Genomic DNA, 27,174 nt, shown 5'->3' with positions numbered 1-27,174 from the left:
AAATAATTTAGGTTTAAGTTTTTGTTAGAATCCTGGAAAATGGAAAACTCTGAACCATCCGTGTAATAAACCTGATCTGATTATATCCTTTCGCTCAAGGAAGTCTTCTCTACCTACTCGAAATCACAGGTACTTGGGGCCGGGAATTTTTTTTTTTTTTTTTTTTTTTTTAAGAAAAAAATACGAAATCATGTGTTATGACAGCCGAACCCCGTATATCAGAAAACTTCATATGGATAGTATAAGTGCAATATTTCCTGTTATAACACACGATTTTGAATTTTGAATAACCAAAAAAAAAAATTCAATCCCGACCCCAAGTACCTGTGCGCAAAATAGCATATCACTGATTTCTGCATCACTGGAAATATCGACATTTCGAATACAAAAGTAAATAATCATATTACTATTACAAATGTCGATATGCTGTACACGTGTTTATAGAAGTAAACTTTTATCAGTAGCATCAAAACCGGGGTCTGAATCAAGAATTAAGTTATATTAAATACAAGTACTCATAGCAAAATCTTTCAAAATCCATAGGCTGTTGATCTGTTCATTTGCTGCTTTATGGAAGATCCTTAATCAAAAATTTGTTTATGGTTTAAGTATAGTCGAATTGCACTATCTAAGTATTGTGTTGTTTCATATAAAATGTTAACTGAATGCCCGATTCTTACTTAGAAAAAAGATGGTGCAACACAACAAATGCACTAGCGTATAACCTAAATACAAACCAATAAAAAAGGTCTCTCTGAAATGCCCCAACACACAAAGTAATAATATCCACGGTAAGAGAACGATGACACTTCTCCAAAATAAAACAACCTAAAAAGTGAAATAACGACCAACCACACATTAATGACCACCATCTCCTGACTGTGGACAAGCACATGAAATCTGCGGTGGGTATTGCTAGTTTTATAAAGCCTTAACCCCCCCCCTTTTACATGTAAGAACAAAAATGAACTGAAACAACAAACAGACACTTACTTAGACTGACACTAAGATAGTCATTAAAACAATGTGAAAATACCGTACATGACATTAATTTTATTTTCTTTGAATATCTTTCATATCAGGCTTTTTTTTAAAAAGAGGAACGGAGCTTTCCGTATTGAGCTTCATGTTTATTCATGAAATAAGTGTGACATATTAGAAACAAGCAGTTCTTATTTGAAATTAATGTATTTAGATTTCCAAATACATTTTATTAAATTGGAAGAGCTTAAGTGCTCACTAAAATAAAAGTGACTTGCATGATTTAATTATAAAAATACGCTTTATTTACCGGAACCAGTTGTAATATTCAATAGGAACTTCGTAGATAATGGATCGCCATGTTGCTAAGGTTTTCACTACCGTTTGGGGTATACAATGCTTCCACATTAAAAAGGTTTCTTTTTATTTAAAACACAAACTGAAAGTCCATTTTTATTTCATTTATACATTTATTTATTTTTTTTTTTAATTTAAAATGTGTACTTTCATTTCCCTTATTTTCTCCTTGTATTCCTCGTTTTATTGCTTAGTGATTTATTTTTAAAAAATCCGGATTACGTATTTTCCAACGGACAATTTTGAGCAAGTCTACCCCTATATATCAATCGGCACTATTCAGGCCCTCTCGTTACACAGAAGAAAAATCTCATAGGCGGAAAAATATACCCGGAATTTGTTCGATTCGAACTCTAAAATTAAAGTGAAAAAGGTTGGTTTTTTTGCAATTACATTTTTTCTTAGCATCGCGCCAAATTCTTGGAAGAGTTATTGTTCTTTTAGATATTTTTATTAAGTACGAGGTAGAGAAAAAGCATATTTTGTGAAAGAGCACAATGATTCTAACAAAGAGTACTGGTCAGAGTCTAGTGTTCTTAAAATGTTGGAATTTCTGATTGACATCATTTTTGTTGAATTTGGGAGACATGCATTCCAGCAGACAATCGAGATACATATAGGAGTAAACCGCGCACCATCATTTCAGATTCCATAATATAGATTATTTATTATTTAAGGAACAGCCAAATCAAGTGGTACAAACAAGTGTGCATCACGTGCATTAGTGCATTAAGATTTTTTTAGATAGACCGAAAAAAATATAACTTTAGTATAAAAGTTCAATGAGTAAATCATTAAAAAAAGTTTATGACGTCATAGTCACATTACAAAATTTGGTATATGAGATGATAGACAAAATTTTGTATCGAATCAAAAATCGTGTTATTTCTGAAATTAAATTATTTTTGAACTATCCAAGTTTCAAGAATTGCTGTCACATCGTTAACTTGACATTAAAGAGACAACTGATACACTTCGTCTGCCACATACATAGACCTTTATTTGTAATTTGTACAAAGAAAATACGGAACGTTTGAAAACGAAACTTTATGACGAAAGTGATTTTGAATTCCCATTAGTAACCTTCTTAGTGGCAATATACCAATATCTCCAGCCTATGGTGTATACATTTACACAGTTGATCCGTTACTGTCGAGCCTGTAATTTTCTGTAGAACGCGGATATTGTCAAATAAACTTCTGAATCAAGGACATATTCAGCCTTTGTTAATACATCTCTACTCAAGTTTTACGGACGACATCATAATTTGATCGACTGATATGAAGTTTTTACAATCTCATATACAAGACAAGATGTGTTCAATTTGATTCGACGTCTCTCCGGATTGACTAACTACCGTACTTGACCATCTACTAGTCGCAGTAAAGTAGCTTCTTTGACACAAGTCAAACTGGCTAGGTCATTGGATTCACTACGCTTCTCTATCACAATCAAAAATCACACTGCAGTCCTGAGAGTGCGTGAAATTACCAAAATGAGTTGAATGTAATAAAGTTTACAAACCCATTTCTGAAGAGACAAGATTTATTTTATCATCTTCCGGAAGTGGGTGTGCTTTATACGGATTTATTTTTCAAATTATAGCGCACTTCAATTTGATAATGTCTGTGCTCTTGTATCAGTGCCATGCATGTCTTTGCATTTTCAAAACGCATTTTATTTCGAGTTTTAGTCTACACACAATTAATTCTCATTGCATGATTTATTGCTTTGTGATATCAATTTTAAGATCAAACGGCGGGGGAAAACAAAAATATTGATAATGGCGTATGTGGTATGGTGATTTTTTATTACTTTCATCTCATTGTGCCAATTTAGGACATTTCCAATATATTTACTACGTTAACATCAGTTGAAATTAATTGTTTCGCTGCAGAATTGTTAAGTGTATTATACTTATTTGCAATATGACAGGGGCACTGGCGGAGCAGGATATGTTTAACCTTCCGGGGCACCTGATGTCACTTCCGGGTTTTTGTGGGAGTTCAAATTTTTTTGTTTTTTTTTTTTTTTAGTTTTTTTTGTGTGACGTGTTGTTTGCCTTAATATATTCAATTTCTATTTGAATCTATTTATTCGGTTCGCTACATTGTTTACGTAGTTGGAATTATTTCATGTGTTGACATTTAGGTCATGTTTTTTGATTTTGTTCTATTTGAATCATTCTACTGCTGACGCTTCGGTATCTATTTTATTTTATTTTATTGCTATTTATTTAATTTTTTTCTTTTCTCGTTTTTTTCGTTTGTGTTAATACAGCTATTGTCTTTAAGAATAGGGTGGAGAGACGATAATGTTAGGATGATAACAAGTCTGGAAACAAATTTTGAAAATTGCAATTGAAATTGTTACACAGCAACAAGATTCTAGTTTGGACTGAAAAGGTGGCAGTGGCATTATTAATATTATATGAAAAACTACAGGTGTTGACCTTTGATTTTTCTTTTTATAACATGGAGTTACTTACAAGAAATAATTGTATAGTTATATGTTCTAATTGGATATGAAGTCCAGTGGATGTTGTTCGTCATTGTTACTGTTGTATTTTCTTACATTTTTGTTCAGTGAGGAGCGAAGCCATGAAAAGGTTTCATCTAGGCTTTACTTATAAGATGCAACTGTATGCCTGCTATTACAGTTTCAGGACAACTTGAACATGCTGAATTAATTATCACACAATTATAGACAGCAACATGCAATGGTTAAGGGTCTGTACTCAAAAAGATGCAAAATAAAATATCAGGGTAGATCGAACAAAATTTTGAGCCCATAAAAACTAAATATAATGCTGATGCATGACCATAGAAGCAAGTACTTCAAATATATAAAGTTGTTGATTGTAGTCATTAAAGCTGCATTAGCTGTCATTTTCGTGCATTTTTGTTTCTGTTGAAATATGCCTTAACTTAGAATTATTTCTACTAAATTGTACTTTTCCTGTATAATTTTATTTGATATCCACAATTAAAATGCATTGAATACATGACATAGGTGTCGATACATTTATTGTCTTGCAAGACAAAAAGTCGACGTAGATAAATTCGTATGCATGTAATTTCTGGTGACCTTAATCCGCGCATGTGCTGTAAGGGTCGATTCTTTTTTTTTAAAATATGATTGCAATTAGGGCCTTATCATTTAAATTAATATGTAATCTTCGTAATGAACAAAGAGGGAAATGTGGGATTCGTGCCTATAAAAAAAACGTACATAGTGTTTCGTCAGTTGTGATGTCTTTTCGTGATATTCCTTCCGATGTAATTATCTTTGCTAGTTTTTACATAGACGATTTAGTACGAATTTCAAAAGTAGTAATTGTGAAAAGGAATTTATTATGCAATGAAATATCTTCTGTATTTATCAAAAATGTTCATACGACATTATCCGCAAAACAAGAAACCGTAAAATACATACAGTTATAGGTTTGATCACTCTCATTTAGAATATTTTGTCTTTATTTTCATGGCCAAGTCGAATATCTTTGAACATGTCGATAAGGTCTGATATTAGAATATATCTCTTTTTAATAGGCTTCTTCCGACTTATTATGAATATCAAACATGCATGGGCATACAAACCATTACAAAGAATTTAAACACGTTTTTAAGTATTTAGATATAGATGCAATCGATACCCAAATACCCTTGTAAATTATAGCCCATATTATATATATATTGTACCTTTAAATAATTGACTACTAATAAAGTTACACTGGAGTCAGGATTTACTTTTCTTTCTGTTTTTATTCTTGTCAAAAGATTTATCAAATATCTATACGGAGTTTTTGTCAATGAGCAAGATGTCCTCCGATTTTATCTCTGATATTTCAATGAATTGCGAGTTGTTATCTTGTAAAAGATAAAATAATCTTAATCATTTATTAAACGTAGTACGTTTTGGAAGTAGAGCTATTTGACTGAAAAGAGAAAGTTGTATTGTCAGAATACAATGTTTTAGTGGTATGTGTTATGTGCATATTTATGTAAATGAAATGTTCTGCTTTTTAAACAGGGTTATATTGCTAATACCCGTGATCCAGTTGTCAATTGTATTATCGATTAATAGATTTTTAAAGCAGATAAACTTTAAGGCCGCTTTAACTGACTGCGTTTCAAGTATTTAAATTGTTCGCAAAATTGTTTCTTGTCATCTTTCTATTAAAAGATGAATATTGAATCATACGGTAGAGAAGGACAATTGAGTATTTGTTAACACAAAAACTGTGATCTCGATGTGTTGTTTAAATGGCATTAACTTATGAATATCAGTGTATTAGCGTTAGATACTTCATCAATGTGGTATGCAAGTAATCTCTGGCACCCGAGGTGACGCCAAAACAAGTAATTGGTAGACCACAGGCTACATGTATACAGTACATTACTCTGCAGGTGTCATAATTTACAAAAGCTAAGAGCAAAGGGGTTGCTTTTAATAAATAAATAATTAAAAGGGTATAATTGACTTTATTTTTACTAACATGTTTTAATTCCGTGGCTTGACCTTTGATGACGATATTTGACCGAGTAACGTCATTGCAACATTCTGAATAGCAGCAAGTCATGAAGATAGTGTTTCAATGTATTTTTTAATTGAATAAAACAATATCCGTTTCAGTATGAGCTGTGCAATAATTTGGCATTCACGACATAGTGATTTGCTTTACTTGTAACTATATTTGAATAATTAATCTGTTTATGAAAAAATAGTTGCTTGTATGAGTATGCAGGCATTTTAAAACGTAATACGCTAAATTAAAAAGAAATAATGAAGTGTGAACTGATTCATCATCACTGAATTCAAAGTATTTCAATGATTGGTCAATATATATACTGTAAGTTCTCTTTTAATTGCGGACAGCTGCTCTTGGTGAGCATGCATGACTTATATCTGGTTATTAATAATCAATAATATAGAAACTTGACCCTTCTCGATTTATTTATTTCTGGCACATCAGTGAGTATAAGAACACATTTAATCATATAATAAAGAATATTCCTAGCACCTGGCTTGTCGGACTTATAAGTCATCTTGTCTATTCGCTTCAAGATAACTACATAAGGTATAATTGAAAAATTGTCAAAAATAATTAAATCATATTATAAATCATATTAAATAGGATAGTGCATAGATACCAGAATTTATGGGCACATGCAAATTTATTTGATATTGCTCTCAGTTGGCCAGTGGAGCAGGGTTATGTTGAAAGAATATATTGCGGATGAACTTGATCCTTGCAAAAGAGTAAACCTCCTCTAATTTGTTCATTTCGAACAAAATACTTTTGAACTCCTGTTGCTGCTTAAATTTATTTTTCACTCAGCTAGAATTCCAACCACCACTGAAGAAGGAAATGTGTCTGCGCCTAATAGCTAGACATAAAAATCCAATGTTTCAGCATCCTTTTCCATCGTTTGGTAGGTTTGAAATCTACATAAAGAAAAAAGGTGTACTTCGAATTTTCTTGTTATCCGATTATATAATTCAGTATGAAGTACAAACAATTTTAAAAAAGCGATTCGATTCAAGCGAAAGACAAATATATACCAAACATTTATCAAAATCTTGTCAAACAAGAAAGGTTTTCTTTATATATTAGGCATATTTAACACAAAAATGATTAACGCCGCATGATTTTCCTTAAATCTGTGCCAACATCCCTTCAGCACCTGCGTATGGAGTGTTCATATCACAACTCATACGTTAAGCCAGAGCTTGCCGAGACCGCAGACTTTTTGTATCGCGCTAGCATTCTAACAAATAGGCTTCTGGAGCAGGGTTATGTTGCTACAAGATTGAAGTCATCACTACAAAAGTTTTATGGTTGTCATCATGAACTCGTGGATCGTTACGGTGTATCCATCTGCGCCATGAAAACTGATTTGTTCGACGTGTCATGGTTTTCCTTTCCTCTTTCGTCTACCCCGGACTTGACTTTTTATGATCAACTCGGTGGATGTTTCTAGAAAAGCAGAGGAGGCTTACCCTACCGGTGCACCTGGTCCATCCTCTCAGTTTTTAGTGGGGTCCGAGTTGCTCATTTGCTTTTGTTACTTTGTATGTATAATTTTAGTAACTCTATGTTCTTTGTTGTGTATGTCTGTTTTCCATGTCTTGTCTTTGTCCCTGAATTACATTCTTTTGATTACCGCTATAACCTTGGTTCCCTTGATTACCCTTACATTAAATGAAGCATGATAAACAGACTATGACTTATTCTTGTATTATTCTGTATCTTATACACCACATATCGTGTCGTGGCGCCATGCATTCGTCGGACAAGGATAATTCACGTGCCGGAAACGCATGTTCTGTCGTCTTGCAGAATTATATCGGAACACATATTATATCGGAAACTCAATTTCCATTATACCATTTAATGGGTTTTATACTTATTTAGCTTCCGTCGGGAGCATGATATGAAACACGCCCCGAAGAAACATAAATTTTTACCACCTTTCAGTATGCCATTAAAAATCTTACTACCTTCCAATACGATTTAAACCGTCCTGATTTACCGTTTGAATTGACTGTCCTGGTATACACACCAAATTGTCATGGTCCGAAAAGGATCCGAATTGGGGCGAATTGTTCAGCATCCGTTAGACTGGTAACATCATTTTCGTAAACATTTGGGTGCAATACTCTTGTTATGGCCACTACCACCTTGGGAAAAACTATGATTTCGAATTGTTCAGCAAGCGTATGCTTTCCGTAGGGCTGGTTTGGATTCCAGTCGCATTTAAAAGTATACAAAAATGGAGCTTCCATGATGCTATTTTAATCTCCTGAATGAATCTAGCGAACAAACCGGATATTCATGCTATTTCTGGACGTACAGCACCATGCCAAATGTGAGTCACATTTTTGAAACCCCCCAAAGAATTCATATAAATATACTACATTTTTTTAAGAAATATATTGTGAAGTTGTTCTATCATCAATCTTGGTGAATGTTTCACCTGCAGAGAGATAAAAAATACAAGTTTAAATATCTGTTTAAGCTGACTTTGAAATAAGTTAAAAATCGATAGAAACAATATGACACCAAAACGTAACTTGCTTTGACATGTAAGTTGTGGCTCCATAATTTCATTTGATTTAATCACTGTTATTTTGGAACTTGGCAATAAAAACAAAATATTTTTAATAAAAAAAATTAAACTAATATTCTCTTAATATTTCTCGTTCATAAGATGAAAAGTTGCTTTAAATCATTTGTAAAAAGGCTTCACATTTTTTGTTGTTGTTGAAAAAAGTAGTTTGGAAAGATTCTATGGAGAAAATCGAAAATGGGACTCAATTTTGGCACGGTGCTGTAAGTATAGTGGACCAGTTGATCAAACAATGAACGTGATCTCAGATCAGAGCAGACTATCAGATTATTTACGAAATAGGGAAATAATTGGTTACTACAAGCATTGAGTGTTTCCGGTTTTTGGCTCCATGAAAGACCAAATATGGTCAGTAAAACACAAAAGATGTTTTATACTGTCTATTGTCGTTAATGTCTAGATTTACTTTATATTGTTGTTTCCTTGCACCAGATATTTTGAATTGCATAAACGTCAACTAATTTGGAATGTTTATCCAGTTTTAGTGGAGTCCGAGTTGCTAACTTGCTTTTGTTACTTTGTACGTATTATTTTAGTTACTTAATGTTCTTTGTTGTTTGTTGGTGTGTATGTCGGTTTTCCATGTTTGGTCTTTGTCCCTGGATTGCTTTCTTTTGATTTTCGCTAGAACCTTTGTTCCCTTGGTTACTCTTTATAATTATTTGCTTTGCATTCCTGTATTACTAGTATACGTTCGTGTATCTCGAAAGTTTGGAATATTTTTTCACTCTTGTTTATATTACTCCATTGTTCTAAAACTTATAGTTTTTTTCTCATTTCCTCTTTCATACATTGTTTATTCAGTGGAGTATTTAACAGATAAAATTAGAGAAACAGAAAGAATACTAAGAACTACTACGTACCGTTTTCGTGAAAACGGGCAATTTTACGTTTATTGTATAACAAAAGTCGCTCATTAAATTTTTAATCTAAATATTTAGTGGTTCTAACATAACATAGGAAAGCATGGTACTTTGACGCTATAACCAGTATTATAATCTGTATAACAATTAGTTTTGAAAAATGACTTGATATATAGAGAAAACTCGCGTGAGACGAAGTCGTCAGAACACAAGTCACTTGTTTGAGGTATTCTATCGTCAATCCCATTATTTAACTTACACTAAATGAAAGTTTTTGTGTCGTTTTTGAATTCATTTTCACGAACCATGATCTCATAATTCAAAATAATATCATAACAAAATGTGAAATATAAGCATTGTTTCCGAAAAAAAAAGAGAACACCTATCTTAGTATGCCACGGTTGTTTACAAAGTTTCGTACTTTGTTTACATATTATCAAAATTGGGGCGTTTACCTTAATTGTTTTTCTTATGTCTACAATACATAATAATGTTCAATCATCTGTTGAAAAAGAACCAGACCTTGATACGGGTATAAAACGGGGATTATACCTAAATACTTAATGTTACGTCACTAGTGCAGGTTAGAAAAATCGTCTTTAAATTGTTTCAGGAATTCTTTAAATAAAAGAGAATTACATGGAAACTGATTTACTATTCTGAAGCTGTACTGTAGGCTAGAAACCATTAATTCCACTTCCCATATGCTTCTATGCTAATTTCACAATATGCAATGGCTTCTCTGGACTTCACCTTAACTTTAACCTGCAGAGGACTATATATCAGCATGATTCTACATATGTCAGCTCACAATCCTCAGAATGGCATGTGGGGTTAGCAGACTTGCAGTGCAGTACTGGTCACCGGAAGTGAAGGGTCTATAAATATCATGGGAAATCTCAGTGTTTTCACAAAATAGGAGTATATTAAGAAATCATTATGGAGATTAGGCTTCACAACACAAGAAGCAAAATGCACCTATGAAATGTACAGCACTATGAGGAACAGGGGGTAATTTCTGCGAAGGACTATTTTTGCAAATGCTCATTGGTTGAATTGGTGGTCTGTATTCTGACCGTAAACTGTAGCACAGGCGGTTCGATTTGTTGTAATAAATAGCCATTTAGGAAATGAAATGATAATTAGGGTTGAACACTAGAATAGCGACGCATAGTGATGCATGTACCCGATAAAGTCACGAAACTTGAATGGAAATGTGCAATTGAGTTATGAGTAATGAAATAATAATTACAGGTGCTTTTGAATGTATGTTTCTATTTTTCAATACTCAAGAGACTAGGGGTTATTAATTGTATTACGCATTGACATCAGTAAAATATAGAAGTCCACCCTTTTCACGTATAATTGGTACATGTATTAGTGTTAAGGTCGAGAATGGTCTTGTTTTTCAACGGATCAGAAAATCGGAGCATAAATTTAGTGCAGGGTGCCCGAGGAAACCAGTAGTTTCAGAGAAATAATGACATTAATCTCAGCAAAAAAGTCTAATAGAGAAATTACTTCAAAATCGGTCAACGAAATTTCATGAATATTTGTACAAGGATAGAACTCATTATGCTGACCATTTTTACGGTCAGAATTTTGCTTATCATAACAGTTAAGAAGATATTTACAAAAACAAATACTGTTTGACCCCTGTTTTATATTTTTAGTAACAGTGGCAATGTTTCCAACGGATCTATATTTTAGGCATAAATTTGTGCAGGATACCACAAGGGGCAATCCTACCATGTTTCATTGAATTCTGTTCGGTAGTTTCAGAGGGAAAGATGCTTGAAAATGTTAACGTCGAGATGACGGACGACGGACTCCAAGTGATTGTAAAAAGTTAAAAGGGAAAAACTAACTTATATAAGAATTTAAAAGGCAGTTTAGGGGTAAAACGAAAGTAATGCGTATCTCAAATGCATGAAGTTGGTACTCTTTCTACTGAAAGTTAAATAAAAAATGCACAATTGGTAATACTTTCAAGTTTGACGCAAAATAGGTTAACCAAAGTAAACGATAAGCAATATATTCCGAATAACAATAAATGTTTAGGAAGCCATTCTATGGAAGCATTTTAACTCATTCAACGCTATTATAGTGTTACAAACGAGTGTAATTAGACCACCAAGACTGGCCGATAGTCAAAAAGTAGAATGTTTATATAGCCACTATAGTGTCACTTTCTTTGAACAACCACAATCGGAAATAAATGACAGTTAAAACCACATAAATATCAAAATATGGCAATAAAATCTGTATAAAATACTAAATGGACTGTTTTCAGTTAACCAAATTGCCGTGAAAATATTTTCAATATTTAATTATGAAATTATTCATCACGTACCTGTACAAAGATAACCCATTTTATTTAAATCTTTATCGGAAGTTGTAAAATAGACTGTAGTACAACGTATTTGGGTATTTTTAATTATATCTGCAAAATAAATAGGTTTGTGTTCTTTTTTAAATTTAGGTATTTTATTAATCATGCAAACGTTATGATAATTATATGATAATGAAAATTACACAACACTAGAGATAAACAGATCTTAACACTACCCAAACCCTTCGATATTTTACATTTTTGTTTAAAGCTCCTTAAGACTTGTGTTCCGCAGCAAGCTACTAAAACATATATTATCATGTATTCTACATTCTTTGACATAATTTTAAATACTTGGCATATGGAAAAGTCTGCATGCCGAACTTATTCATTTACAAGAAAAGGAAGCCCAAGGGATACTAAATAGACATACCATACTAGGGACTAGGTCAATATCTTCTGAGATTTTTAGACCTCCTTATTTTGATATGAAACAAATATATCACATGGTAAACGAATGACTATAAAAACGTACACCCTGTGATAAAAAAGCACTACAATTTATGTATTTAGTAGTGCAATCTGACATCAACCAGAAAGGCATTTTATAACCAAATTTGAACAATAAGAATTGTATGTTGATGCAGTTATTAGACAGTGATATGGTAAATTATTGATAGGATTTGTTACTAAGTGTAAAAGTATACCAATACGAATAATACCCATCATATATCCGTATTGACCTGGTTCTGATAAGTTAAAATTAGCTGTTTTTTTTGTGTCATCTGGATTTAATGGTGTATGTTACATTTCTGAAATACTTGGCGATGGCTGTAAGAATTAAGAAATGCCATCGACGTGCGCAGTGCATTGATACCGGACATATTTTTTTTCTGAATTTCAGTGAGGAAGGAGAAGGCTATATCTTTTGATCCCTATATTTTTGTTTAGTTGACATCCATAATACTGGGCTCGACAATATGAACTGGTTAGGTTAAAGTGAATCTAGCCGTCAATAATATTCATGAGCAGTGCGTTCAAAATTTGAATTAAGTTATTCATATAGTAAAAATGTTAAATAGGGATCAAAATAAGTAGATTTTTTTCTAAATGTTGTTATATTTTTGTCTTTTCAAGGGCGGGACCGGGTCCAGAAATTTTGAAAAAGGGGGTTTCAGATTTTTTCCCGAAAAATGGGTGTTCCAGGCTATTTGCTCATTTTTGATTTTTTGCCAAAATTTGCACGGAATTAACTAAATTATCCAACAAGAAGGGGGATCCGACCCCGCCCCTTGGATCTACCACTGACTATAAATTTGATTTTCCCTGTTTTGGTAACTCGCCGTAATACAAATTAAGAGTATTATTAAAGTTCTGTTCAGGATTAAATATCCAAGTATGTGATCAAATTGTTCAAAATTATTTTAGTATTTTTTTTAATCAATCCTTGCATGCGTGTCTTAAACTAAATTTGCCAATTTAGAAATTCATATTGATATACATAGCCGTATACTGTGTACATGTAAATTGTATTAGTGCTTTATATTGTCCGTATGATTTGTATGCAAACGACGTTTTAATCACTTGTGTGGTAGTTAAGAAATTGTATAAATTTTTCCATTATTTCTTTAATCTTCCGAGTTTTTTACAAAATGTACGTGAAGAATCAAACTAGACCAGACCACAGCGAGAAGCTGTTGTTTTGAAGCATACTATTAAATTGGATATCCATATAGAAAGCGGTAACTTGTAAATTAAGTTATTTGAAGGTCTATTTAAGACAACAAACGCTGACAGTCTGACAAAGATATTTAGATAATGTAATTTCCTTACAATAATTCACAAGTCCTTGAGGATATTTGGAACTTAAAGAGTTCTTATTAGTTGTATAAACAAAATAGTTACCATTTCAATGGTACTGAGGTTTTTTTTTCAATGAAAAGTTCAATCATCCAACTACATAGTCTTCATATGGTGAAATAAAATACTATTTTGAATAATGCACAGTGTATTCAAGTTGTTTATCAATAGTAAACAAAATCAAACTTACAATCTATTGTTACAGCATTATCCTAATTAAATACACATTCGAAAATCTGAGGTTTAGTATTATCCTTACCCGCGCAGTAATTTTCGTGAACTTCGAATAAAAAACTACATTTTAAAAATATAACAATTGCGTATGTTTAGGTTTTCTATTATTGCTGATATATTGGTTTCGACTAGCCATTTTTGGGGGTTATTTGATGTTTAAAAAATATTTTTGCGTAAATTATCGCGCCGTCGTTGAGCGGCTGCGGAGCACACCAGTGTCCCTTTTTTCACACCCAATCTCCTCCGCAGACTATAACTAGATTTTCGCTTGACATGAACATTACATATCAAATATCTGCGAAGCTCTATTCAGTGTTATGTTTTTAGATCCATAAAAAATTGAGATTAGTATTGCGTATTCCGTTTAATTAAAATACATATACGTTATGCAATACAATATTACTATTACTTTAAGACTGAGAATTGCGCTTGAGTTAAATGCAGTTGTACTGCTTTGGGCGTTTTTATGGTCGTGACTACCAGTGTTGATCTTACAAGACCACCTCTTACTGGAATTCTGTTAGTTTAGTTGATGTTGTGAGTGAAAACCAACTATTTTTGGCGGTGGACCTTAGCGTCCAGGGTACCTTACTGGAGTAGTGTTTTTCGAGGCTGGTCTGTTGTTTTGTAATTCATAGAAAGTTGGTATAAAATTTGCTTCTTAAGCTTGATAGATTTAATTTTAAGTTGAAAATAAGAAAATCATACATAACATGTCAGTTCTTCCCGTGACTAGAGTTTTTAAAAACCCGAAATTATTAGAAAATTAACAATACAGGCCTTCTAGATCATGTGTTCTAGATACTTATCGGGGTTTTCATTTAACATTCATTTAATAGTCTACAATTCTTGTATAGTTAATCAGTCAATCAATAGATAAAAAGGAGATCGAATCCGATATGAAGTAAAGATGACAGACTTTCGACATGTAGATATTAATAATACAGGCAAGTCTGTCTACTAATTTATAAAACTTACAGGCCAATATTTTGGTCCGATTAACAGTCCAGATCATAAATCATTTTTAGGGCTACATGTAAGCTTTGTATCTTCTTGTGTCGGAATCGTTTTAAAAAGTAGGCAAGAAGGTGATCTATTCTAAATTCGAGTAATGATTTTATTTGGCAATTATACTTTTTAAAGATAAAGGATACTGCACAACAAGGGTCATATTTGTCCACTGTTGTTTAGAGAGAGAGAGAGAGAGAGAGAGAGAGAGAGAGAGAGAGAGAGAACAGGAAATTATGGCAAAAATGATGATTAATTTTTTTGGGGTGGTTTAAAATTTTCTCCAATTTTCAATTTAACTATCTGTACATATATCATTTTTGCTATAATTTCCTGTTTTCCTCTCCCGAACAATGAGGGCTAATATGACCAAGGGATATTTCTACCGATTATAAACATTATTGACTGTGGGTTATCTGTCTTCCGTCCGTGCGAGGCCCGACAGGGTAGTCAAGTACGTTAAAAAAAACCCTTAGTTATCTGTCTTATATAGGCGGTGGTGTCAGATTGGCGAGGTTAATCAAGACCATATAACAAACAATCACTAAGTTTACAATTTGGTAATTAATCCTTCAAATAGTAATATTTGGCACAATTTTCTTATTATGTGTCACAGTTTAACATTTTTTTTATTTTAAAGAGACGACATGATATTTAAAGAGACTAGTGATAAAGACTTTTGTGATAATATTCACAATTATGTCATTTCAAAAGAATAAGTTTGATATTTGTTTGATATTCAAGTCAAGTCACTCTTATCAGTCAAATCTGTTGTATAAAGCCCTATAATTTATCAATTAAGGCGGTCAGTAAAATAAATTATTTAGTAATGACCTCCATTAAAAGCGCTAACGTCATGCGAAGCAATCATTCCAACGTTTTATCGATGAGTGCTTGTTATTGTAAGATTTCTTGAAAGACCAGAGACTTTAAATATAATAGTATTTATTGTTAAAGCTGATTTCGGTGACAAATTTGACTACCATTTTCTCTTCTACTATACAATTTCATTGCTATTCATTTACTTTTATTAGAAAAATGCAACTTATTTTCCGATTGCTGTTACTGTTACAATTTAAAGATTTATCTTAAGTTTATGCACTAGCTGAAATTATAGCTTTTATCTTATCCTGCTTTTTTTAATTACATGTTATAGCATCTAGTATTATAGTCCGAATTTCCTCTGACCCTGCAACCCTCCTCTTTTTTTTTTTAGATATTGATCCCAACCCGACATATCAATATCCAGATAAAAAAGAGGAAGGTTGCAGGGTCAGAGGAAATTCGAACTACTAGTATTATAATAATCTAAAAATGTGTCATGCATATGTTGTCATAAAGGTTATCATATCGACTAAGAGTATTGAGGTTTCAAAAGCGTGAATCGAATTTTTTCCTCTAGGACTTTTTCAGACTACTACTTCACATATAAGGCCAACAAAGCAATGTAATGAAATATGATGTGCTCTTACTGACGTAAAGTAAACAAAACATGATCGAAACCTTTTTAAGCTCATCCGAATCTTAGGTCCTTGTGAGCTGTTGCTATTATTTAGCGTCCGTCGTCGTCGTCGTTAAATCATCCTTTTATTTCACCTTTGTAACAACACATTTTCGATCTGTTTTGGCATTTGTGTTCCAAAATGAAGTAATTAAATCTCGTTTATATTTCATTTTTTATAGATTTAATGCAGCTGTGAGGTAAGTGACTATTTTGTTTTGTTTGTTTGTCTGTTTCTTTGTTTTAATATGTACCTCAAGCTTCGGTAAACCTAATATTTTCTCAAAAGCTGACTTGATACAACAGTCTATTATAGTTGTCATAGTTTATACCACGAGAGTGCCCAACATTTCCTTCAGAGAAAAACGCCATGGAATCTAGTGATTTGCCTATTTTATAGAATCTACATGTTTGTTATACTTTGTATGCTATTCATTCACGAAACTTGAAAAAAAAGTTTTGAGGTTATGCATTTGACTGATAAATATTATGCAATATCACATAATCAGACAATATACCATAGGGACTTGAGGTCACGAGTTAGATCCAGGGACAAAGACTAGACATGGAAAACACACATACACAACAAAGAACATAAAGTAACTAAAATCATACATATAAAGTTACAAAAGCAAGTGAGCAACTCGGACTCCACTAAAAACTGTGAGCATGGACCAGATGCACCGGAAGGGTAAATGTCCTTTGGTTTTCTAGAAATACCCACCGAGTTTCTCATAAAAAGTAAAGTCTGGGGTAGACGAAAGAGGAAAGGAAAACTATGACACGTTGAACAAATCAGTTTTCATGGCGCAGATGGATATTATAATATAAAATCAGTCGCCCGCACATTCCAAAAAAAAGTACAAAACATTACAAATGTTGCATTCTCTCCATTATATTCAGAAAATCAATTCCTTAATTTAGTGGTTGGTAAACAAATCAGAGCCAAATATGAAGACCCATCTATGCGGCAAAATCTGAAACCGAAAGTAGTGATATTTGTATTTGTCTCCTTTCCCTTGTTTGTTTTTGTTTTGTTTTGTTTTGTTTTGTTTTGTTTTGTAAAAAAAAAACAGTAGGATCGGGGCAATGATTTTTTACGAGAGTATCAGTTTGTTCTCTTAATGACAGCACTATAAATGTATGTACCAAATCTTATAAATCTACATCGTAACCATAGTATAACTCCACCACTTACAATTTAATATAAACTACCAGTAATAGATAGGTTAGATGACTCTATTTAGAATTACCGTTTGATTACTGAACTACGTTTTCCTAATCCGTGGTGTACCTAACAATAATTTTATCAGCGAGACAGGGCCTGTGGTTTTTATACCTAACGTTATAGTTTGAGTCGCCCGTGCATTAAGTACCCACGTCCCGTCATAGCATGTTGTCCGCTGGATAGCACTTCTATTTTATTACTGATTCCCTTCAAACTTTGATTAAAGGTGAACAGCAACAAAAGTTTGGATATTATTTTCAAAGAAATGTCCTAGGGGAAAATTTTTGAAAATATATATATATATTATAGAACTGATGTAACCAATATAAATATATAACATTATTGAATAAAAATATTATCAGTTTTACAGGATTAAGTCCAGTATGAGTTAACTCTAAAATGGTTGTTGGAGCGTCATCGTTACTGATATAGAAAACCAATCAGTGGCCCTTTAAAGACTGTAGAATCTTTCCTTCCCGTTTCAGATTGATTTGCAATTTCATTTCTAGAAACATATTGATTGTGTTTGGTTTTAGATTAAGGACTAAAGTGTGGTTGGGGGTATGAAGAGCGTGCTCACTTAAGTTCTTAGATTTTGAAAAAGATATCTCCGATTTTAACCAAAAATATAAACCACTCAGTCATGGGCAGAAAAAAATAGGATTCTACATTCCCTCCTCACACAACAATGTACACTTTTAAACTGAAATTTTAACTCAGCCTGCTGTGTGATAATTTCGCGCTTTTGCGAAAAAATACTCCACCAAAAATCCCATATTTTATGCAACCCATTATCATTTAAATTATAGGTGTTAAGATCACTCAAAGTAAATAATCACGTTTAGTCAAAAAAAATAATAACCAATTCTATAAATGTTGATAAATGCAAAAAGCAGCTTATTTCATTGCCTCTAGTAAATCTACGTTGCTACGAGCTTGCGTTGTTGGTACCTATGACTCCTCATTAATAACATATTTGTCACATTTGGAGGAGCTATTTTTCAACAACAATTTGGCATTTCAAAGGGCACTAACTGTGAAACTCTCCTAGTCGATTTGTTTTTATATTCATACGAGGCTTAATTTCTTCAGAATCTCGTAAAGAATGAAGATATAAAAGAAGTTTGACAACAGGGGTCATTTCAGCACTAAGATTTATAATAAAAGAGACGACTTTAATTCTAATATCATAAATTTCCCTTATCTGTGCAGCAATATACCATCATCTCCTGCATATGGTGTTTATATTTCACAATTGATTCGTTACGCTAGAGTAAGTACTAACTACTCTGCGCAACAGACTCTTGGATCAAGGGTACGAGGAAAAATGCCTCAATAGGTCTCTTGTCCAATTCTTTTTAGATATCAATCCTTGGTTGAAAAATATTATATTTCTTCTAAAATAATGGGTAATGATTGTTTTTTTTGTAAATTGTTCATTGTGCTGATGTGACCGCTAATTTACCGATAATGACGCAATAGCATGTAAATGCTATTTAATCACCACTGGAAAATTCACGCCGCAGTGGAAGAGGGGTTTGGCGCGTTGTACAACCTAGATTTAATCCACCATTTCGTTTGAAATCCCTGTACCAAGTCAGGACCGTTGCGGTACCAGCTGCTCCGGGGGTGTAATATTTATTTTGCCAGATTTATTTTGGACTTGACTTGATAATGGCTCGGATAAATGTTCGGTGATTTTGTTGTTACCCTTATTCACATAAGGTAACTAATGTTCAAACCTGTAGTGGGTATAAAAAGGCATATTATGTCAGCAATTTTGTAAAGCCGATTAAAGTTGATAGATAAAAGTATATTTGGCACGATGTCCTTATCAGTACAAGTATGTCCAAGAAAATTATCCTTGCTTACCGTCTTCATAAATATCTATTGTAATATTATATAACAGATGTGAGATTTATTAACGATTTGAAAACTATATTAATATTACGGAAAGTTCCTTTTTCAAAGAGCTGTTTACATTGGCTCTTGGCAGAATCTAATCCAGTTTTTTTCTGCATTACGATGACTTAGATGCTGATAAGTGAGACAAATTCATTGCACAGTTTTTAACCAATTACAATTTTTAAAACTAATGCGTAATAACAAAACGTGCGAAACATCAGAAATAATACTCATTTAAGGAAGGGTTATGCATTAAAAGTCCTCATTTTAAATTCCAGGGATTTGCTACATTCAAATCGATAGAGTTAAATATTTGATTGACACTCGAAGGTTGAAGAGACTATTTCCTTCATATAAATCTGTGAATCTCGTGATACAATGTAAATAATAAATTACGTCAGAAAACATTTGATGGTGACATTATCATATTTAATATCTTCTAGATTACTCCGGTCCTGAGGAATCAAGATTAACTACCCTGACCTAATACTTTAACCTCTTAAACAATACGTCACAACGTGGAAGTAATGTCTGCCAATCTGATTCCTATGCAAACACAAGAACAACGAAAAATTTAGATGTCACTTTGTTTTATTGAAGATTGACAGAGTCGTAGCGTTGTGGGCTGTTACATAATTGGACCACAAAAAAGTACATATGTCTGGGCTACAATATGGACCTAGATTTTAATCAGATGGACAAGCCTACACATTCATGGAAATACAAACAGCATATGGTAACGGCTTATAAGTTGAGAAATCCATTTGTTTACTAATTTCATTCTTAAAACCAGTAAGTGGAGCGAATGCGTAATTAATTTACGAATTGACAAAATCGGTGAACACATCAATGAGATCAAGAACCAATAGAGTTGATAAAAATTCGATAAAAAGTTATTGAAAAATCAACAGCAAAACCAAGATAAATGGGAAGGAGTAATCAAGGGAATCAAGGTTATAGCGGTAATCAAAAGAATATAATCCAGTAACACCCGCCGAGTTGCTCATAAAAAGTCAAGTCCGGGGTAGACAAACGAGGAAAGGTAAACCATGACACGTTGAATAAATCAGTTTTCATGATGCTGATGGATACATCAAAACGATCCACAAGTTCATGATGACGACCATAAAACTTCTGTAGTGATGACTTCAATCTTGTAGCAACATAACCCTGCTCCAGAAGCCTATTTGTTAGAGTTCTAGCGCGATGCAAAACGTCTGCGTAGCTTCGGCAAGCTCTGGCATAACGTATGAGTTGTGATATGAACACTCCATACGCAGAATCCGAAGGGATGTTGCCACAGATGAAAGGAAAGTTGACAATTTTGAATGAAAAGTCATCACGTTTGTCGTAAAGTTTGGTCAATAGTTTTCCTTTACCATCGATTTCTAAGTGTAGGTCAAGATATGAGGCTGACTTCACAGTGTCTGTAGTATCCTTTATCTCAAGTTCTTTTGGGTAGATGGGAGACAGTAGTGAACTGAGCCCGGTTGTTCAAAATATTTACCCGCTAGACAATTAAAGTTATCCACTGGATAAGTATAGTGCAATTTATATGTTGTCTACTGGATAATGTTTTGAACGACTTGGCTCAGAGGAATAATTTGTCAATTACCACCATGAGTTAACGCAAGCTGATAGTCAGGCCTCACCACCTGTCGACCATTTCAAGACCAGCACATGCGCATTGCTCGTTTGTCTCATGTTGTAAGGCACAAAAGGTTAACATATTGCCATCGCAAAAAAAGTGGAAGCCAAATACAGATTTGATACCACGGTTATTCAAATATGGGCCGCGTGTACTAAGTCGCAGTCTTGCAATAATATTTCCATAGACTATAGTAGTGCATATTTTTAGGATTTAAAAAATATATATAAATTGATTAAATAAAACTCCCTTATGTAGCATTTCTACGGGAGCCCATTAGTGCCAGATATTCACTTATATTTAAGTCGTTATAACGACGTAGTATAGTGTTATAACGACTTAGTATCTCGTTTAAACGACTTAGTATCTTGTTATAACGACATAGCTAACTTATTTAAACGACAAGTATCTCGTTATAACGACATAACTGGCGTTGTTAGCTATGTCGTTAAAACGAGATACCAAGTCGTTTAAACGAGATGCTAATTCGTTTAGACAAGTTAGATATGTTGTTAAAACGAGATACCAAGTCGTTTAAACGAGATACTAAGTCGTTATAACGAGTTAAAATTAAGTGAAAAGCTGGCACTAATGGACTTCCGTACATGTCCTAGGACATGTGAAAAATTAATTTCCCGCAAATGAGAAGGGTGAGTCTACGAAGATCGGACAGAGAAGTAGTCATGAAGTATTCACTTTCGTTATGCACTCACCAAACCAACCTTTCAGAGGAACATTTTTATATTATAATGTTAAATTTTCTCAACAAAACGTTTGTCATCTTATAGTGTTATGTTTGCTCTATTTAATAAGTCACTGTCCATATCTTTGACAAAAGATTAGTTTATAGAGACTAAAAGAAAACGCACTATATTTTCATACCCTCAATGTATTGATATGCAGTACAAGAGTAATCAAGGGAACCAAGGTTATGGCGATAATCAAAAGAATGTAATCCAGTTACAGAGACCAGACATGGAAAACAGACATACACAACAAAGAACATAGAGTAACTCAAATCATACACACACAGTAACAAAAGCAAATGAGCAACTCTAACTATACTAAAAACTGGGAGCATGGACCAGGTGCACCGGTAGGGTAAGCGTCCTCTGCTTTTCTAGAAACACCCGCCGAGTTTCTCATAAACAGTGAAGTCCGGGGTAGACGGAAGAGGAAAGGAAAACCATGACACGTTAAACAAATTAGTTTTCATGAGCAGATGGATACACCGTAACGATCCACGAGTTCATGACGGCCATAAAACGTTTGTAGTGATGACTTCAATCTTGTAGCAACATAACCCTGCTCCAGAAGCCTATTTGTTAGAATTCTATCGCGATACAAAAAGTCTGCGTAGTCTAGGAAAGCTCTGGCATAACGTATGAGTTGTGATATGAACACTCCATACGCAGGTGCTGAAGGGATGTTGCCACAGATGAAAAAGGAAGACTGGTATTTATTACTAATAAACATTTCTAAATATTCATGAAAGCTGTTGTTTTTCTACCACATTATTCGAAATCAAAAATATCACTTCCCTGCTTCAAACGTGTTTTCTATTCATTTTTTATAAGGTTACCCTATCCAGACATAAGACTAATATCTCAATGTTTGCCAGAAAAAAATAAATCTGAGAAAAAGCTATTGCATTAGTCAAACTAAGCAAATTTGTGGTTTATTTTGAATATGCATACACATTAGCAAAGCTATGAGTTCCAAATCATTATTTAATTCATACTTATGAGTTTCATATACACAAATTTTAATATCTGGACCATCTTCTTTGTCTATAACACAAGGGAGCATATGAACTGGTACGACCAACTGTTCAAAACTATAAATATGGTCATCCCAATTGTAATAAAACATGAGAAAAGCATACTAATAACATAGTTTTTTAAATAAAGCTTTTCATATGCACAAAATACAGATTTTAAGCTATTTTGGTACCCATTAAAATATGCCCAGTTGAACCACTGAAATAGTCCCCTAAAAAAGCTAATGACTTTTGTGGCATTTCTGTGTTTAAATCAATCAGACATTTATAGAGAAGCTCCTTTTAGCTATTTGAAAGAAAAACAATAAATACAAAAACACTCTTTTGTCATATTTAAGGGGCAATGTATGGAAAATGACTAAAATGACTTTATAAGTCCTAATCACATAAATAAAATGTGTTGTAACTCGAAAACTATCTTACATGAAGGAGTATTACTTGCTTTTGGGTTACTTGAATATAGATATGCCCATTATAAATAATAAAGATAATTTCTTCATTAAACTGATATCCTATAAATTCATGAAAACAAATGCGTTTCGAAATTTGGTAAGAATCAACCATAAATGAAAAAAAAACAGTGCTAGCATAAAAAAATCAGGTTCAAAAGTTGGCAAATTTATCAAAAAAGTGTTAAATGCATTGGTATACTACTTTTCAGTTGGTTAAGACCACTTGCTAAATATCGAACTCTACTTTAAAAAATGGTTTACTATAATACGGACACCCATGTCATCGGTTTAATTTGGTATCATTCTTATCAATATATTCGTGCTATAGTATACTAGTTAAATTTTGATTGTATTTTGCAGACATTCTATTGCGAACAACTATAAGAACACGGATATGAAAACTATGTGATTTGATCAGCTGTTAGAATAAGATCAACAATTGGACGAACACATACAATGTTTTCTCAGGAAAATTCTCAGTAAAATCAATCGTGGAAGGTAAATATGGAAAGAAATAAATGTTTCCTCAGAAAATCAAAGTTTTTCAAATATATATTAGTGTTTCTATAGTTACGTTGAACGTGTCTCTAAGATAGAGTGATGTTAGCATGATACTTAGCAGATACAGGTTTAGAATTTTCAAAGTGATTTGGTATCAACTAATAACACCCACAAAATTCTAAACGAAATCCGAATCCAAATAGTACTGTACACATAACACAATCTAATACCGTCTGATTTTTTCAGTTGAAGAAATATGGATATGCTATTACATTTATTTCGCAGCAACTTGATATTTTACATATTTATTCTATTCGAGTATATTTTTTTTTTTATCTTTTTGGGATTTGGAATCGAGTTTCAGTAAATATCTATTACCATTAGAATTCTTTGAAAATAATTTTGATATTATTTTTTTGTTGTTGTGCGCTTTCAAGAATATCGACAAAAAATACCGAAGCATCAGCAATGGGATGATTCAAATATGTCAAAATCCCACACCATGGCCGAAACATGAATACGTGATAGACGTTCTTAACAGTTTACTGTTTACTGGAAACACTCAGATACATACAAAAATGTCTTACAAGAGGTCCAAATACATACAAACATTTTTACAAAGCATGGCAAAACATATGATGACAAAGGAGACACTGTTAATGGGTTGACATGTACATGAAAACTATATTAAGGCAACAATTTTCTTGACATAAACAAACATTGTTTGTGTTATGCAGGGTTACAGTAGGTCATTAACCCTTAGAACCTGTTTGGATTATTCCTATAATAACTAGGAAAATAGATATTTCTTAATCGAATATTATTATTTGTACATGTTAACAATGTCTGATATTCATCGCCGATTTCCTCTCCTACAGATTCTACCTACTTAAGATACATTGTACCATCTCTCTATAGGCAAACGTAAATTTGAAGTACGGAGTTTTGTAATCCAAATTGCGGATTGCTCTGGTAACCGTATCAGGTAATTTACAATCTCAATTTTTTTTAAAAGTAGTATAAAATTAGTCTTTAGATGCAGCCAATACGTCGCTCTGCCATTTCTGCACAAATTGATCACACAGAACTTGTTTTATGTTATTCATATCACACATACCTAGTTGGATATCAAAAAATGAAAGAGATACCAACGTCATCGAATAATGATTGAATATAATCTATCCACTTGAAAGTGACATTGCTACTAAATTTTAGAGATAGCATAAGTCTGTATTTGGTACTGCTGAGTTTTGATTCGCTTGACACAAGCATGCACCAAAATGTTACCATTCTCATGCAATGTTGACCTAATTTCCACAGGATATCTCCCTAGTTCACCATATATCATAAATGAAGGGGTAGTGTTTCTAACTCAGATAATTCGTTCGCAAAATTTCAAGTGGACCTGCTCTTCATATTTTGAAATCTCCATACCTCTGAACCATACAATAAAATTGGTTCAATCATCGCATCAGAAGTATTTAGTTGCAAATCAATTGGTATGACTTCATTTCTGAAAAGTTTATAATACTAAATAATACCTTTTGAGCCTTTTCGGCTAATCTGTTTCTGGCGTAAACAAAAGAATCGTTATATTTGAAAACTACACCCAGATAGATATATCTACACCCAGATAGGTATATCTGTCAACTAGGGTTTCTCCATTCATTTTAAAATCTAAAATATTACCTGCTTTTCGTTTACAAAAAAAATTACCATTGTTTTATTTACATTTACTTGAAGTTGCCATAATTCACAAAATTTGAAGAAAAATATTTAATGCTCTCTGCATACTTTCTAACAAAAATCATATAAAATACATGCAATTCAGTCTCTAGCTTATCCCGAACCTTGGCGAATGGTTCACTATCAAGCTGACTGAAATAGTTTTCCAGATCATTCAGAAAGATAGAAAAGAGAAAATATGAAGGTTTTTACCCTGTCTAATTCCTGTTCAGACATACACAATGTAGCGATTCAAATAAAAACCGAAACACGTCATACAAAAAAACTAAAACACTAGCAATATAAACTACCACAAAAAAAACGGTAGTAGCATCGGATGCTCCGGAGGTTAAGCATGTCCTGCTCCGACAGCTGCATCCGTCATATTGCAAGTGAGTATAATCCGGCAATTATCTAGCGACAAAAATGTAGCTCCACGACACGTGTCAAACACTAATCACACTCGTGAGAATGAAATCATTCATTGCAACTAAGTACAATGGAGTAAACCTGGTCAATAACTTGGAAATTATGGACAAATATCCGCTGTTATCTGCTTCACAAGGAATTGGATAATTAGTAGTTTAGTTTTCTCCCTCTTCTACATAATGAGCAACTCGGTGGGTGTTTCTAGAAAAGAGGAGGATGCTTACTCTACCGGTACACCTGGTCCATGCTCCCATGATTTACAAGTCATTTCTTAAATTTCGTGCTCTCTGTCGTGTGTTTCGATTTTTAAATTGTCTAGTATTAGTGGTTATCCGTGGAGTACGTTTTTTTTAATTAAATTTCGAATCCTGGTTCATTGATTTCCAGTTTTAAAAAAGTAATGTCGGTCAGTGTCAATGTCGGAAATTTAAAAACTCACTGATATGTCGAAGTAGTTACAGACCATTTATATCCTGCATTTCTTTATTTCAGTGATGACCAGCTGCTGTTATCTTGGAGGAGTTTTAAAGAAGAAATGGCAAATTTTGGATACGATATTGGCAATGATGGAAATAAAGTGTACTGATAAATGAAATGTCAAATACTGGCTAACCAATCAATCTGAAATATGTACAAAGATGCGAATCGTGACTACATTTTTAAAACACATTTATTTGCTTTAATTAACTGTAACTTTTTCTCAGCTTAATCTTGGATAATATTGTGTTAAACCGAGATTTTCTTGATTTTTTTGCCAGTTAAGTGGGGTGGGATTCTCGAAGCCATCTTAGGGATAAGACGTGTCTTAAGACTATCTTAGGATTCGTCTCTGTCCTAAGTCGTGTTCTCGAAGCCATCATAATTCAAGACGAGTCGCAATTTTCATCCTAACTTTAGGACGACTAAATAAGTGTCTTAGGATAATCTGATCGAAAAAAAAATACCACAGGATCACCAGCATGCGTCGGTTCAAACATATTTTTTAAGGAATGTGCATGATTTTAAACTTTGACTTGAATATTTCACGATTCAGTGTCATTTCATTGAAAAAAAAATTGCTACAGTTTCTATTTCTAATACATACATGTAACAATCGAAAATCAATAACTTCATCATTCGGTTTTTAAATTCATTCACATGCATATAATTAGAAAGAAATCTTTTGATGTGTTTTGTTCACCAAAAAACAAAACAAAACTTTTTGGGGGAAAAATCCACACACGGATAATCAAATGGT

At 33.1% G+C, this 27,174-nt stretch overlaps 1 long non-coding RNA gene across 1 annotated transcript; it reads left to right on the top strand.

Moving 5' to 3' along the window:
• Positions 1 to 5,242: 5,242 nt before the first annotated feature.
• LOC148629793 (uncharacterized) lies at positions 5,243 to 26,880 on the top strand. The gene is made up of 6 exons (XR_015919369.1): positions 5,243 to 5,318; positions 16,452 to 16,469; positions 19,846 to 20,138; positions 23,643 to 23,780; positions 24,662 to 24,768; positions 26,430 to 26,880. It is a non-coding gene; the product is annotated as an uncharacterized LOC148629793 (long non-coding RNA).
• The last annotated feature ends 294 nt before the right edge of the window (positions 26,881 to 27,174 follow it).

This window comes from Perna viridis, chromosome 1 (assembly GCF_037379345.1).
Source record: "Perna viridis isolate PV_CMFRI_1.1 ecotype Kerala chromosome 1, ASM3737934v1, whole genome shotgun sequence".
NCBI lineage: Eukaryota > Metazoa > Mollusca > Bivalvia > Mytilida > Mytilidae > Perna > Perna viridis.
This window is presented reverse-complemented; position numbering and strand designations above follow the sequence as displayed.